Consider the following 17,363-nt stretch of genomic DNA (forward strand, 5'->3'; position numbering starts at 1 on the left):
TTTTCTTGGTCAGGTCGGTAAGAGGCTTGGCCACAGTGCTGAAATGCGAAACAAATTTTCGGTAATAACTGGCAGTGCCCAAAAAAGCCATAACTTGTTTCTTAGTTTGGGGTACAGGCCAGTCTCTAATAGCCTGGATTTTGGCAGGTTCAGGACGGAGCTTCCCTCCTCCTACTCTATGCCCTAGGTACTGGACTTCACCCATCCCCAATTGGCATTTATCGGGTCGAATGGTTAGGCCGGCTGCAAGAATCAGGACAAGAATAATGGCTACTTGATTCAGATGTTCCTCCCACGTCTGGCTGAAGATGGCGATATCATCCAAGTAGGCACAAGCAAAGTCACCACATCCCCGGAGGATCTGGTCGACCATTCTCTGGAAGGTTGCCGGGGCATTCTTCATTCCAAAAGGCATGCTTAGAAATTCATGCAGACCAAAGGGGGTTATAAAAGCGGACCGTTCTCTCCCTTCCTCCGTGAGAGGGATTTGCCAGTATCCCTTACTGAGATCCAAGGTAGTGACATATCGGGACCGAGCCAGTCGGTCTAGAAGTTCGTCAATACGGGGCATTGGGTAAGGATCGCTGACGGTATGGTCGTTTAGTCGTCGATAGTCCACACAAAATCGAGTACTCCCATCCTTCTTGGGTACTAACACCACAGGAGAGGCCCAAGGGCTATGGGAGGCCTGGATTACCCCAAGCTGTAACATCTCCTCCAGTTCGTGCTGCATGGTGTTTCGAACAGATTCAGGTACCCGGTAAGGAGCCTGTTGTATGGGACGGATACCCTGAGTGTCCACATGATGTTGGGTGACGGTGGTTCGACCTGGTTGGGATGAGAAAGCAGCCCGTCACTGTTGAAGCACTCCCAGCATCTGGTTTTTCTTCAGGGAATTCAGGTGATCTCCCAGAGGAACCTGTTCCACAGTGGATGGGGCTCTCGCTGCTTCCACGAGATCAGGTAGGGAGTCCTCATCCTCTTGACCGTCTTCTGAAGCTAGCCGACAGCTTGCTATCATTGGAAGGTTCCGGTCATGGTACTCCTTAATCATATTCACATGGACAGTCTTTTGTCTTAGCTCCTGATCATCTAAAGCAAGAAGATAATTGGTATCATTTAGTTTTCTGAGAACCCGGAAGGGACCCTCCCATGTTGTCTGCAGTTTATTCTGCCGATGGGGAACAATCATTAAGACCTGTTGTCCTTCTACAAACTCCCGATAGCGTGCTTTACGGTCATACCATGTCTTCTGTCTGGTTTGAGCCATACGCACATGACTCTGGGCTAAACTAGCGAGTTGAGCCAGGGTTTCTCGCAGCTTTAGGACATAAGGGACAACAGGGGCTCCTGTATCTTCAACTTGTCCCTCCCAATATTCTTTTAGCAGGGTTAAGGGTCCTCGGACCTTTCTTCCATAGAGTAGTTCAAAGGGGGAAAACCCGGTGGACTCCTGGGGAACTTCCCGATAGGCAAACAAGAGATGGGGTAGGTACTTCTCCAGTTTGAATCTCTGTCAGCGAAGGCCCTCAGCATATTCTTCAGAGTGCCATTGAATCGTTCACAAAGTCCATTTGTTTGGGGATGATACGGGGTCGTTCGGATCGCTCGTACTCCACAGGTGCGCCACAGACACTGGACCAGCTCTGACATGAACTGGGAGCCTTGGTCTGACAAGATCTCACTGGGGAATCCTACTCTGGTGAAAATGGTAACCAGGGCCTCGGCCACCTTGGCTACAGAAATACTTGACAAGGCCACAGCTTCTGGATATCGGGTGGCATAGTCCACAACAGTGAGGATGTACTGCTTTCCAGATTTACTTGGTTTAGCCAGAGGTCCAATGATATCGACAGCTACTCTTTGAAAGGGTTCTTCTATTATAGGGAGCTGTTGCAGGGGTGCCTTTGGGTGATCCCCGAGTCGCCCTCTACGCTGACATATGTCGCAAGTTCGGCAGAAATGCGCTACGGCTTGGGAAATCCCAGGCCAAAAGAAAGATTGAGTCAATTGTCTCTCAGTGCGGGTTTTGCCTTGATGGCCAGCAGTAGGAATGTCATGAGCAAGGTGTAATAGGGGAATTCTGTATTTCCGAGGAACAATCAGCTGTTTGCTATAAGTCCAGGGCTTATCTAGGGAGTCAGCATTGGTAACCCGATACAGAAGTCCATTTTCTCTGATAATTCTTTCCCCGTTCTCCCCCAACTGCCCTATCTCAGCTCGAGCTCTAAAACTAGCTAGGGTGGGGTCAGTATCTACCTCTTGTCTAAACTGAACTTTATCCCAAGTAACACTCACATTGTCCCCACAAGAAGAACCACTCACCAGCTGTGACGGCAGTTCTGGTGGCCTCATTTCCATGGATGGTTTGTACACATCCACATTAGCTGCTCTCTTGGCTTGACTTCTGGTTACCGCACCGACAAAGTGGCAATGAAGATTTCCCACATCATTTCCTAGAAGAACGTCTGCAGGGACTGAATCCAGCTCTTCTCCTGGTGAGGGTGTCTGTAGATAATGAACAGGCAAAGGCGGTCTGTAGCTGTCCTGCCTCTGAACGCCTGGACATTGGAATTGCAGATGCCCAGGCTGCCCACATCTATAACATCTGCGCTCTGGGATTCTTCCTCCACGTCGTAGTCCCGAAGGTGGAGCAGGAGTAATGCGAGGCACAGTCACACGAAGGTCACCATGAGTTGATGGTCTAGTGGGATGGTCAATATTGGAGGCCGAAGGACCAGGGGCCGCCAGCGTTGGGGGGCTGGTAGTTTTTTTCTCACTGAGTAGTAGTTTTTTCCACTGAGGCTTGATGGTGAGAGCCTCATCAGCTAGAGCTGCAGCTTCCTCCACAGTGGCTGGTCTCCTTTCACGCACCCATTCCCGGATCTCAGCGGGGCACTTGAAGTAAAACTGCTCTTTTAGGATGACTTGGAGGAAGGTTTCCCAAGTTAAGGCCTCCTCTCCCTCCAGCCAGCGATGACATATTTGTTTGAGTCTGTGGGCATACATCTTGAAGAACACTTCCTCATCACAGGCTGAAGTACAGAACTGGGTCCTGTAAGTATCTGGGGTCACAGCATAATGTTCTAGAATAGTCTGTTTAATCTCCGCATACTCACAGTTCCACCGAGGGTCCATAGCGCTATAGGCTGCGGCAGCTCCACCCTCTAAGAGCTCCACCAGATGTCGGACTCGCTCCCTTTCCGGGACTTCCATTAATCGACACTGATGCTCAAAGTCCTGGAAGAAGCCCTCAATGTCACCTGAAGCCTCATTAAACGGCTTGAAGTCTTTGCGTGACACTCTGGAGAGTTCCCTCATGGTGGTTGCTGGGGTTACAGTCTGTCTGGAGCTTTTAGCTGCTTCCACAGTGAGCTGCCTCTCCAGCAATGCCCTCTCTTGAGCTCTATGAATGGCCTCCCTCTTATCTTCTATGGTAGCCTCTTCTCCCAGCAATGCCAACTCCTCCTCATACCACACAACCCACTGACTTTTTTGGGTATTTACCTCCGGTTGCAGTCTTTCCTCTGTTTGCTGTGGGGATCCTTCCTCAGTGTCATCTTGCAGGCGAACTCCTTCCAAAGCCTCAATCAGCTGCTCCTTGGAGAGTCCCTTGTAGCTGACTCCCAGTTCACGGGCCTTTGTTTGTAGGTTCACCGCAGTCCAGTTCTTGGACTCTGCGGTGCTGGTTCCAGATGTTGATGGGCCGTTGTCCTCCATTCCTTCTGCTCTGATCCCAGCGCTGTCAACCAATTTGTGACGGGGTATACGACAGAGCAAGAAGGGACAACAGGCCGAGGGACGATCCAACGAGATTTATTAAGGCAGGGAGCATACAACATCAAATATCCATAATGTCCTTGGAGTCCATGAGAAGTCCACAATAAGTCCACACAATGGAAACAAATCCGGGCACCTCACGATAGTCCTTGTGCCAGATGCGATAACAATAATCCTTGCAATAGTCCACAGGATTCCACACAATCCCACGAACGTCATGAGCTGGCCTCAACTCAGTTCGTGACTCCTTCACGTCTGCACTCAAATCACAACTGATCTTAAAACAAGAATGTATTGTCAGGGCTCCTGGGATCAGCCCATCTGAAGGGGGGTAGGGGGTCACACCTACTATTCAATGGTTTGGTCCATCAGAAGATTCTAGAAATGTAAGGGCTCCACTGAGTCTACAGGATGTGTATTGTAGGTTATCTTCTGCTTAGGAAAACAATTGCCAAAGTTCCACCAGCTGTTGACACAAGCCTAAATTAGATTATGATCCAGGTACGTCACAAGACATTGCAAAGTATTGGGGGAAGGAGACATGGTTAATTTACAGCAAATACAACCAGAGAAAAGTTAAATGACATACTACACAAAATACAGGACAGGGCAAAACCACAAACCATGACAATCTGCCTAACTATTGGCGGTCCTCCTGGTACTCTGAAATACAACTGAGGAGGAGAGGCGGACCGCCCCCTTTTATCTTTCTGTAGGTTTCCTGTTCCAATGAGGCGGATCCCGCTACCTCCAGTGGGTGCTGTCGTGGACTCATTATCCCCTTCATGACCCAGCCTATTTTGACCTTAATGACCTGGCCATTTTTTGCAATTCTGACCAGTGTCCTTTTATGAGGTAATAACTCAGGAACGCTTCAACGCATCCTAGCGATTCCGAGATTGTTTTTTCGTGACATATTGGGCTTCATGTTAGTGGTAAATTGAGGTTGATAATTTTTGCGTTTATTTGTGAAAAAAAATGGAAATTTGGCGAAAATTTTGAAAATTTCACAATTTTCAAATTTTGAATTTTTATTCTGTTAAACCAGAGAGTTATATGACACAAAATAGTTAATAAATAACATTTCCCACATGTCTACTTTACATCAGCACAATTTTGGAAACAAAATTTTTTTTTTGTTAGGAAGTTCTAGGGGTTAAAAGTTGACCAGCGATTTCTCATTTTTACAACAAAATTTACAAAACCATTTTTTTTAGGGACCACCTCACATTTGAAGTCACTTTGAGGGGTCTATATGACAGAAAATACCCAAAAGTGACACCATTCTAAAAACTGCACCCCTCAAGCTACTCAAAACTACATTCAAGAAGATTATTAACCCTTCAGGTGCTTCACAGGGACAAAAGCAACATGGAGGAAAAAATGGACATTTTAATTTTTCCAACAAAAACTTTCTTTTAGCATCATTTTTTTCATTTTCACATGGGTAACAGGATAAAATGGATCCTAAAATTTGTTGGGGAATTTCTTCTGAGTATCCCGATACCTCATATGTGGTCATAAACCACTGTTTGGGTGCACGGCAGGGCTCAGAAGGGAAGGAGCGCCATTTGACTTTTTGAATGGAAAATATGCTGGAATATTTATCGGTTGCCATGTCGCGTTTGGAAAGTCCCTGTGTGCCTAAACATTGGAGCTCACCCACAAGTGACCCCATTTTGGAAACTAGACCCTCCAAGGAACTTATCTAGATGCTTAATGAGCACTTTGAACCCCCAGGTGCTTCACAAATTGATCCGTAGAAAAAAAAAAGTACTTTTTTTTCACAAAAATTTTCTTTTAGCCTCAGGTTTTTCATCTTCACATGGGCAATAGGGTAAAATGGATCCTAAAATTTGTTGGGAAATTTCTCCTGAGTACACCGATACCTCATATGTGGTCATAAACCACTGTTTGGGCGCACGGCAGGGCTCAGAAGGGATGGAGCACCATTTGACTTTTTGAATGGAAAATATGCTGGAATATTTAGCGTTGCCATGTTGCGTTTGGAGAGCCCCTGTGTGCGTAAACTTTGGAGCTCCCGCACAAGTGACCCCATTTTGGAAACTAGACCCTCCAGGGAACTTATCTAGATGCATAGTGAGTACTTTGAACCCCCAGGTGCTTCACAAATTGATCCGTAGAAAAAAAAAGTCCTTTTTTTTCACAAAAATGTTCTTTGAGACTCAGTTTTTTCATTTTCACATGGGCAACAGGGTAAAATGGATCCTGAAATTTGTTGGGAAATTTCTCCTGAGTACCCCGATACCTCATATGTGGTCATAAACCACTGTTTGGGCGCACGGCAGGTCCCGGAAGGGAAGGAGCGCCATATGACTTTTTGAATGAAAAATTAGCTCCAATCGTTAGCGGACACCATGTCGCGTTTGGAGAGCCCCTGTGTGCCTAAACATTGGAGCTCCCCCACAAGTGACCCCATTTTGGAAACTAGACCCCCGAAGGAACTTATCTAGATGTGTGGTGAGCACTTTGAACCCCCAAATGCTTCACAGAAGATTATAACGCAGAGCAGAGAAAATAAAAAAATATTTTTTTTCCTCAAAAATGATTTTTTAGCTCGCTATTTTTTATTTTCACAAGGCTAACAGGAGAAATTGGACCCCAAAAGTTGTTGTCCAGTTTGTCCTGAGTACGCTGGTACCCCATATGTGGGGGTAAACCACTGTTTGGACGCACGGCAGGGCTCAGAAGGGAAGGAGCGCCATTTGACTTTTTGAATGAAAAATTAGCTCCATCGTTAGCAGACACCATGTCGTGTTTGGAGAGCCCCTGCGTGCCTAAACTTTGGAGCTCCCCCACAATTTGCCCCATTTTGGAAACTAGACCCCCCCCCCAATGAACTTATCTAGATGGATAGTGAGTAGAGTTGAGCGATACCGTCCGATACTTCAAAGTATCGGATCGGAATGGATCGGCCGATCTTAAAAAAAAGTATCGGTATCGCCGATTCCGATACCGGAAGTCCCATTCAAGTCTATGGGACTTCCGGTATCGGAATAAGAAAAATCCTGTTTTTCCCTTGTACAGCCTCTCTGGGGTCTGTACGGGCCTTTCGGGGGACTGTGCCGGCCTGCCAGGGGGTCTGTGCAGGCTCCGGTGGTCTGTGCCGGCCTGCCGGGGGGCTGTGCCGGCCTGCCAGGGGGGCTGTGCAGGCTCCGGTGGGCTGTGCCGGCCTGCCGGGGGGCTGTGCCGGCCTGCCGGGGGGCTGTGCACCCTGTGGGGGTCTGTACCGGCCTGCCGGGGGGCTGTGCCGGCCTGCCGGTGGTCTGTGCACCCTGTGGGGGTCTGTACCGGCCTGCCGGGGGGCTGTGCCGGCCTGCCGGGGGGCTGTGCTGATGTCCGGGGGGCTGTGCAAGCATCGTCCGATGGGACTACAAGTCCCATCTGGCGATGCCTGCTACCATGACAGTGATTGACACATTAGCCAATGATGGGACAGTAGTAGTCCCATCATCCGGCTAATGTGTTGAATGTTAAAAAAAAAAAAAAAAAAAATACTACATACATACTACATGCATGCTACATACATACTACATGCTACATACATACTACATACATACTACAGACATACTACATACATACCACATATATACTACATACATACTACATACATAACACATATATACTACATACATACTACATACATACTACATACATACTACATACATACTACATATATACTACATGCATGCTACATACATACTACATGCTACATACATACTACATATATACTACATGCATGCTACATACATACTACATGCTACATACATACTACATATATACTACATGCATGCTACATACATACTACATGCTACATACATACTACATATATACTACATACATACTACATACATACTACATGCATGCTACATACATACTACATACATACTACATGCTACATACATACCACATATATACTACATACATACTACATACAATACATTCATACAATACATACATAGACATACAGTACATATAACATAGAGTAACATACTTACCAATACTTGTCACATTGTTCCCCGAAGCCTTTGTCTTTTACGGAATAAATATTAACATAACAAACCACAAAAATACTCACCCACGATCCGAAGCAGTCCACGAGTGTGTCCCACGACGATCTTGGGTAGAGAACTGCAGCATCAGCTGTTGCTGCCGTTCTCTACGGGCTGCAGGAATCCAATGACGGAAGGTAGGTATCCTTCCGCACTGTATTCCTCCGCCACTTAAAAAAAAAAAAGTCCCTAGTCTCACTTTATGCCATTGCTGCGTGGGAATTTCCCACACAGCAATGGCATAAAGTGAGACTAGGGACTTTTTTTTTTTTTAAGTGGCGGAGGAATACAGTGCGGAAGGATACCTACCTTCCGTCATTGGATTCCTGCAGCCCGTAGAGAACGGCAGCAACAGCTGATGCTGCAGTTCTCTACCCAAGATCGTCGTGGGACACACTCGTGGACTGCTTCGGATCGTGGGTGAGCATTTTTGTGGTTTGTTATGTTAATATTTATTCCGTAAAAGACAATGGCTTCGGGGAACAATGTGACAAGTATTGGTAAGTATGTTACTCTATGTTATATGTACTGTATGTCTATGTATGTATTGTATGAATGTATTGTATGTAGTATGTATGTAGTATATATGTGGTATGTATGTAGCATGTAGTATGTATGTAGTATGTATGTAGCATGCATGTAGCATGCAGTATGTATGTAGCATGCATGTAGTATATATGTAGTATGTATGTAGCATGTAGTATGTATGTAGCATGCATGTAGTATATATGTAGTATGTATGTAGCATGTAGTATGTATGTAGCATGCATGTAGTATGTATGTAGTGTGTATGTAGTATATATGTAGTATGTATGTAGCATGTAGTATGTATGTAGCATGCATGTAGTATATATGTAGTATGTATGTAGCATGTAGTATGTATGTAGCATGCATGTAGTATATATGTAGTATGTATGTAGCATGTAGTATGTATGTAGCATGCATGTAGTATGTATGTAGTATGTATGTAGTATGTATGTAGTATATATGTAGTATGTATGTAGCATGTAGTATGTATGTAGCATGCATGTAGTATATATGTAGTATGTATGTAGCATGTAGTATGTATGTAGCATGCATGTAGTATATATGTAGTATGTATGTAGCATGTAGTATGTATGTAGCATGCATGTAGTATGTATGTAGTATGTATGTAGTATATATGTAGTATGTATGTAGCATGTAGTATGTATGTAGCATGCATGTAGTATATATGTAGTATGTATGTAGCATGTAGTATGTATGTAGCATGCATGTAGTATGTATGTAGTATGTATGTAGTATGTATGTAGTATATATGTAGTATGTAGCATGTAGTATGTATGTAGCATGCATGTAGTATATATGTAGTATGTATGTAGCTTGTAGTATGTATGTAGCATGCATGTAGTATGTATGTAGTATGTATGTAGCATGTAGTATGTATGTAGCATGCATGTAGTATATATGTAGTATGTATGTAGTATGTATGTAGTATGTATGTAGCATGTAGTATGTATGTAGCATGCATGTAGTATGTATGTAGTATTTTTTTTTTTTTTTTTTAACATTTAACACATTAGCCGGATGATGGGACTACTACTGTCCCATCATTGGCTAATGTGTCAATCACTGTCATGGTAGCAGGCATCGCCAGATGGGACTTGTAGTCCCATCGGACGATGCTTGCACAGACCCCCGGACATCAGCACAGCCCCCCCTGCAGGCCGGCACAGCCCCCCGGCAGGCCGGTACAGACCCCCACAGGGTGCACAGACCACCGGCAGGCCGGCACAGCCCCCCGGCAGGCCGGTACAGACCCCCACAGGGTGCACAGACCACCGGCAGGCCGGCACAGCCCCCCGGCAGGCCGGTACAGACCCCGGGCAGTCCACACAGCCCCCCGGCAGGCCGGCACAGCCCCCCGGCAGGCCGGCAGAGACCCCCGGAAGGCCCGAAATGACGGCGCATCATGATGCGCACACACCGCGCATCATGATGACGTCAGGCTGTCAATCAACTTTGAACTTCCGATTCTGATGCCGACTTCCCATATTGAAAAAATATCGGAAGTCGGTATCGGAATTCCGATACAGCAAGTATCGGCCGATACCCGATACTTGCGGTATCGGAATGCTCAACACTAATAGTGAGCACTTTGAACCCTCAGGTGCTTCACAGAAGTTTATAATGCAGAGACATGTAAATAGAAATATTTTTTTTCTTCAAAAAATGATTTTTTTAGCCAACAATTTTTTATTTTCACAAGGGTAACAGGAGAGATTGGACCCCAAAAGTTGTTGTACAGTTTGTCCTGAGTACGCTGGTACCCCATATGTGGGGGGAGAACCACTGTTTGGGCACACGTCGGGGCTCGGAAGGGAAGTAGTGATATTTTGAAATGTCGACTAGATGGAATGGTCTGCGGGCGTCATGTTACGTTTGCAGAGCCCCTGATGCACCTAAACAATGGAAACCCCTGACAAGTGACCCCATTTTGGAAACTAGACCACCCAAGGAACTTATCTAGATGTGTGGTGAGCACTTTGAACCCCCAAGTTCTTCACAGAAGTTTATAACGCAAAGGCGTGAAAATAAAAAATATTTTTTTTCCTCAAAAAATGATTTTTTAGCCCACAATTTTTATTTTCACAAGGGTAACAGGAGAGATTAGACCCCAAAAGTTTTTGTACAGTTTGTCCTGAGTACGCTGGTACCCCATATGTGGGGGGGAACCACTGTTTGGGCACACGTCGGGGCTCGGAAGGGAAGTAGTGACGTTTTGAAATGTCGACTTGATGGAATGGTGTGCAGGCGTCATGTTATGTTTGCAGAGCCCCTGATGCACCTAAACAGTGGAAACCCCTGACAAGTGACCCCATTTTGGAAACTAGACCACCCAAGGAACTTATCTAGATGTGTGGTTAGCACTTTGAACCCCCAAGTTCTTCACAGAAGTTTATAACGCAAAGGCGTGAAAATAAAAAATATTTTTTTTTCCTCAAAAAAATGATTTTTAGCCCACAATTTTCTATTTTCACAAGGGTAACAGGAGAGATTAGACCCCAAAAGTTGTTGTACAGTTTGTCCTGAGTACGCTGGTACCCCATATGTGGGGGGGAACCACTGTTTGGGCACACGTCGGGGCTCGGAAGGGAAGTAGTGACGTTTTGAAATGTCGACTTGATGGAATGGTGTGCAGGCGTCATGTTACGTTTGCAGAGCCCCTGATGTGCCTAAACAGTAGAAACCCCCCACAAGTGACCCCATTTTGGAAACTAGACCCCCCCAAGGAACTTATCTAGATGTGTGGTGAGCACTTCGAACCCCCAAGTGCTTCACAGAAGTTTATAACGCAGAGCCATGAAAATAAAAAATCATTCTTTTTCCACAAAAATAATTATTTTAGCCCCCAATTTTTTATTTTCCCAAGGGTAACAGGGGAAATTAGACCCCAAAAGGTGTTGTTCAATTTTTCCTGAGTATGCTGATACCCCATATGTGGGGGTAAACCACTGTTTGGGCACACATCGAGGCTCGGAATGGAGGGAGCGCTGTTTGACTTTTAAAACGCAAAATTGGCTGGAATAAATGGTGGCGCCATGTCGCGTTCGGAGACCCTGTGATGTGCCTAAACAGTGGAAACCCCTCAATTCTAACTCCAACCCTAACCCCAACACACCCCTAACCCTAATCCCAACCCTAATAATCCTAACCACAACCCTAACCCCAACACACCCCTAACCCTAATCCCAACTCTAAACCTAACTACAAGCCTAACCCTAATCCCAACCCACCCCTAACCCTTATCTTAACCCTAATTCCAACCCTAACCCTAATTTCAACTCTAACCCTTACCCTAATTCTAACCCTAATTCCAGCCCTAACCCTAATGCCAACCCTAACCCTAATGGAAAAATAAAAATATTTTCTTCATTTTATTATATGTCCCTACCTATGGGGGTGATAAAGGGGGTTTTTATTTACTTTTTTTTTTATTTTGATCACTGTGAGAGTTTCTCACAGTGATCAAAATAAACGAATCTGCAGCCGGCGCACTGCGCATATGGCCGCCATTTTCCAAGATGGCGGCGCCCATGACGCAGGACACCGGGACGGCCAGGAGGTTCCGGAGGGACAGGAGGTACCGGGGACGGTGGGGGGGGGGAGATTTGATGGCTGGGGGAAGCGGAGGGAAGGGGGAGGGGACCTGATGATGACTGCGGCGTCCGATCGCTGCCGTCAGTCGGTGGCGGCAGCCGATCGGCGCCATCAGTCGGTGGGTGGGGGGTCTGATTGTCGTCTCCAGCCATGGCCGATGCTATTGCAGCATCGGCCATGGTATTGTAATATTTCACCAAATTTAATTGGTGAAATATTACAATCGTACTGCGCATGCGCCCGCCATTTTCAAAGATGGCGGCGCCCATGCAGGTGGGACGGCGGGACACCGGGAGCCGGAGCGGGACATGACAGGTACCAGGGAGGGTGAGGGGCAGATCGTGACAGCAGCAGCCCATCGCTGCTGTCAGTCCGTGGCGGGGGCTGATCGCCCCCGCCAGCCGGCGTGGGGGGGGGGTTAAATTAGTGTCTCCAGCCATGTCCGATGCTACTGCAGCATCGGCCATGGCTGGATTGTAATATTTCATCAAATTTCATTGATGAAATATTACTATCGCTCTGATTGGCTGTTTCACTTTCAACAGCCAATCAGAGCGATCGTAGCCACGTGGGGGCTAAGCCACCCCCCCTGTGGTGAAGCATAAAGGGTCCTTTGTGTGCGGGTCGGGTGACCTTTCATTAACCCCGGTCACCCGACCCGCAGGGGGGCTATTTATAGCATGACTCCTACGGGGGCGTCATGGGTCGTTTGGGCACGACTTTTCATGACGCCTACGTAGGCGTCATTGGTCGTGAAGGGGTTAAAAGAGCATTACCGGTAAGTAATCCGGCTTATTCAATGTTTGTAGACATATTTGAGCTTACAGAGGCGCCTGGATTATTTTATTTCTGGATTACTCAGCCTAAAAATAGCAGCCTGCAGCCGCCCCACAATTGGCACATCCAAAGATGCGCCAATTGTGGCACTTTACCTGGCTCTTCCCACTTGCCCTGTAGCGGTGGCAAGTGGGTTAATATTTGTGAGGTTCATGTCACCTTTGTATTGTCAGGTGACATCAAGCTCACGGAGACCTATCCATTACTAATCCTATAGTTATATGGTAAATAAAGACACAGCCAGAATAAAGTCCTTTAATTGAAATAATGACACAGATTCCTTTAACAATCTTAATTAAACCATGCTTACTGCATCACCAATTCCACCGACGCCCTCCTTCTCCTGTAAGAGAAATAAAATAAAAAAGCAACAATATACCATACCAGAGAAAAACAAAAGGAGAAAACCGGAGTCCAAATCCATCATAAACAGTGCAAAATTTTATTAATAGCAAAAAAGCACATAATAGAGAAACAGGACAGTGAAAATAGTAAAATAGGCAATAAATTACTGACCCAGAACCAAATAGACAAAAGCAAGCCAGCAGCCTAATGGGAAGTATTTGGTCACTAAGACCACTCAAAATGAGTTGTGCAAGAACTACTAGTAAATAGTACTGAGAAGTCTCCGCTAAGGGTGATCAGTCCTATAATACATTGCACTATGCCCAAAATGATGATATGCTATACAATGAATGACTGATGCTGCAGTGGAGAGTGCAACTCCTGGCAACCAAAAGGTCTGGTAACTTGCAAAGTTGCCTTAAAGCGTATGTGTCGGCTGGAGTAAACAGACTCCTCCACAGAATCAATACTATGCAGTCTCGGACAGGTGCAGAGCAATCAGAGCAGGAGACTGCTAGGAAAACATGTTACCTACGTATTGCACAATTCCCATAGGGGTAGGGAGGAGGAGTGGTCAAGGTGAACATACCCATCATGTCCTGGTAGGGTAGCCGGCGCCTGCAACCCTACCAAACCCTACCAGGACATGATGGGTTTGTTCATGTTACCACGGCTGGTCAGGGGCCGGAATCTCCAGGAGTGGACCCTCTGGACCGTGGCACCGAGGGGCCCCGGGCGAGCCGCCAGGTGAAGCCGACCCCTATACAGGGATCGTTAGGAGCAGGCCCAGGGGTTCGGGTACCACGTTAGCCAGTACCGAGGATGGAGTAGGAACACCGGAGGCAGGACTGCGGGGATACTGCAGGGAACACGGATAGCAGGACTGCGAGGCTACGGCAGGAATCACTGAGGACAGGACTGTAGAGAGCACACGAGGAAGCAGGGCCCAGTGTGCTAGCAAACACAACTATCAGGCGCCTCCCTCAGGGGGAAGCGGCCTGATATGCCCCTGACTGGTCTGCCATTGGTCAGTAGGTGCTTCCGGGTCAGGGCATTGCCGGAGCACAAGTAACAGGAGGGAGGCGCGGCCGCGGCTTATGGCGCATTGCATGCAGAGACTCCGTCGGCCGCGAGCCTGTCAGAAGGGACCGCCGTGGCCATCGGGCGGCGGAGGGCTGCGGCGTGGGAGCGGAGGCCGGGTGAGTATGCCGAGGCGGCGTGACAGTCCACCCTTAGCGGAGACTTCTCAGTATTATTTACTAGTAGTTGTTATTTGCACAACTCATTTTGAGTGGTCTTAGTGACCAAATACTTACCATTAGGCTCCTGGCTTGCTTTTGTCTATTTGGTTCTGGGTCAGTAATTTATTGTCCATTTTACTATTTTCACTGTCCTGTTTCTCTATTATGTGCTTTTTTGCTATTAATAAAATTTTGCACTGTTTATGATGGATTTGGACTCCGGTTTTCTCCTTTTGTTTTTCTCAGGCCTAATGAGAGTCGTCTCTGTCTATTGAGATTTTATGAGGCATTATTTTGGTACTATCTATAATGGATTAACAATGTTCCTTTGGAGGTTTTTCTTTAAATATACCATACCTGTCCGCCGAGAAGATAATCTATACTGTCCCACGACGAGTCCAGCTCTGCTACATCTGGATGCCTTTGGCTGCACAGTGGCATTATGCCACCATCCAGCCTGACATCCAGACACAACGGAGCTTGAGGATGATCACTGGAGATGTCCCCGTCGGTCACGTGTACGGCAGTTCTCACGGTCAGCTCAGCTCCTCCCGAGAACTGCAATGTACGCGACCTTCTGGCTGAAACAAGGTACGCCATTATTTAAATTAGTCACGTGTAGTAAGCTGCTTTCCTGCACTTAATACGCGTGTGACTAGACAGATTACCGCATCTAATGATAGTGAATGGGTAATTTATACAGCGGAGACTGAGCTTCTCCACTGCATAAATTGACATGCTGTGGTCTGGAAAGATGCGCCGTATGTGCATCTCTGCAGGGAAGCCGGAGGCTTCTCAGGACGCATAGTAATGATGGGATTTCATGAAATCCCCTCCACTATGCTGTAACATCTGGATGCTGCGGGTTTGACGCTGTGGATGTACGGAGCGTCCAACGCACAGCGTTTACTGACCGTGAGAGCATACCCTAAGGCTATGTGCACACGCTGCGGATTCTGCTGCGGATCTGCAGCGGATTTGGCCCTGCGGACACGCAGCGGTGTACAGTACCATTATAGCCTATGTAAAATTAAAACCGCTGTGCAGATGCTGCGGATTTTTCCGCGCGGTTTAGCCGCGGATTACAATCGGCAGCATGTCAATTGTTTGTGCGGATTCCGCAGCGGTTTCACACCTTATCCTTATGAGGTGTGAAACCGCAGGCTAATCCGCAGGCCTTTTGTCCTGCGGATTTACCTGCAGATTTCACCAAATCCGCGCAGAAAAATCCGCATATCAATCCGCAACGTGTGCACATAGCCTAAGATGTGGCGAATCCACTGGTAAAAGCGCACAAGTGTTTTTAGTGAATTTCTGCAGGGGAAACGCATCATAAATGCATGTAATCGGCACATGACTATAGGTATGAAGATTCATCAGAGCCAAATACCAGAAGTATCAAGAATAAAGCGGCTTTGTTCAGAGCGTGACGCCCCAAAAAGAGATAAAAAAAAAAAAAAATTGCAGCGTAAAAAAATGTGACAATGAAAAAATGCAAGTAACGTAATTTCCATAATCCAGAAAATCTGCAACATCAAAAAGTCATAAAATCCTCCTGGTGTGACCGGAGCCGAGTGATGGCGTCTCGGTGTCGTGTGCGGTCTTCATAAATCTTTGTGCCGCACTTCTATGGTGAAACGTTGGTAAAACAGCATTTTTCTGTTATTCCGGTCCTCACTGTCTTATAGCTCATCTCGTCCTGGACGAGGCCACAACAAATATGTGTTTCTGTTTTTACATAAAAGTTGCGTTTTTAATAGAAAACATTTCCCACTGAGGGGCCTCATTATTTTTCTCTCCAGTCGCTGGTGTAAGACACGGTAAGGCCGGTTTCACACTAGTGTGTGTGATGTGAGGAACTCGCACGAGTCTCTCGCATCAACACCCGGCGCTGCTGTCAGCACTCGGGACTGGAGCATGCGGCTGCATAGAAATACATGCATAGAAATACATGCAGCCGCATGCTCCAGTCTGAGTCCCGGTGGCAATGCCGGGTGTGGATGCAAGAGACTCGTGTGAGTTTCTCACATCACACACGCCAGTGTGATATCGGTCTTATGCTGATGTGCATCAGACCGGTCAGTGTCACCTGACCCCCGTCCTGTACACCTTACTGATGGCAGGACCTCACAGGCCACCGTAGTTGTCTCACCCAGAGGTTACCTGGCAACCATCGCTCCCCCACAATTAGGGGTGTCAGGTGGATGAAAGTGGGAGCCCCCTCCTATTAACCATTTAGATGCTGTTGCTATTGACAGCAGAATCTATGGGGGATAAATGGCCATGACTGGTGCCAGCACCGATCGGGTTTGTTTCTGCAGGGTGTCGGCTGTATTATACATCTAGAGCTGGGGCATTTTGCCAAAAAATACAATCTCAATTTTATTTATTTTTTTTAAAGTTATAGACGATTTTTCTTTTTTAATCTGTATTTTTTATTTTTGTTCTTTTAGCTAAGCTTAGTCCAAATAAGTGTAAAATACCCCCCTATAATTCCCTCCCGGGGGCTTCCTGACGTCTCCTTCTCCTCGGCTTCAGCAGTAACGAGTTTTCACAGGAGATCGCGGCCGCCGTCATCGGCTGATATAACACAATGTTGTTAGGAAGTATTGGGGTACGTTCCCACGGTCAGTAAATGCTGCTGGTTGGACGCTTCTTACTTTCAAGAAATCCCATGCCCACTATGCGTGCACAGACCCCCCACGGCTTGCCTGTAGAGACGGATATGTGGCACGTCTTTCCAGACCGCAGTATGTTTATTTATCTTGCGCAGACGCGAGTCTCCGCAAGAGAAATTCCACTCGCACAATTGTATTGGACGCGGTGATTCCGCACGGTCCAATGAACATATGTGGAATCACCAGCATTCATAAGCCAGCAGCGCTTTACACGCAGAGGACATGTGCTGCATCCAATACGCTGCCGATTCCTGAACATGGGCACATAG

The 17,363-nt window shown here is 46.7% G+C and overlaps 2 protein-coding genes across 3 annotated transcripts in view; both read left to right on the forward strand.

The window, feature by feature from the left end:
• LOC141048421 (class I histocompatibility antigen, F10 alpha chain-like) overlaps window positions 1–17,363 on the forward strand; it is a 490,026-nt gene that overhangs the window by 71,367 nt on the left and 401,296 nt on the right. The gene's annotated exons all lie outside the window — the stretch shown is intronic.
• The window catches only part of LOC141048428 (class I histocompatibility antigen, F10 alpha chain-like), a 110,786-nt gene that overhangs the window by 33,060 nt on the left and 60,363 nt on the right, over window positions 1–17,363 (forward strand). The window lies entirely within an intron of this gene.

This window comes from Dendrobates tinctorius, unplaced genomic scaffold (assembly GCF_039654945.1).
Source record: "Dendrobates tinctorius isolate UK_male_01 unplaced genomic scaffold, ASM3965494v1 ptg000135l, whole genome shotgun sequence".
Classification (NCBI taxonomy): Eukaryota; Metazoa; Chordata; class Amphibia; order Anura; family Dendrobatidae; genus Dendrobates; species Dendrobates tinctorius.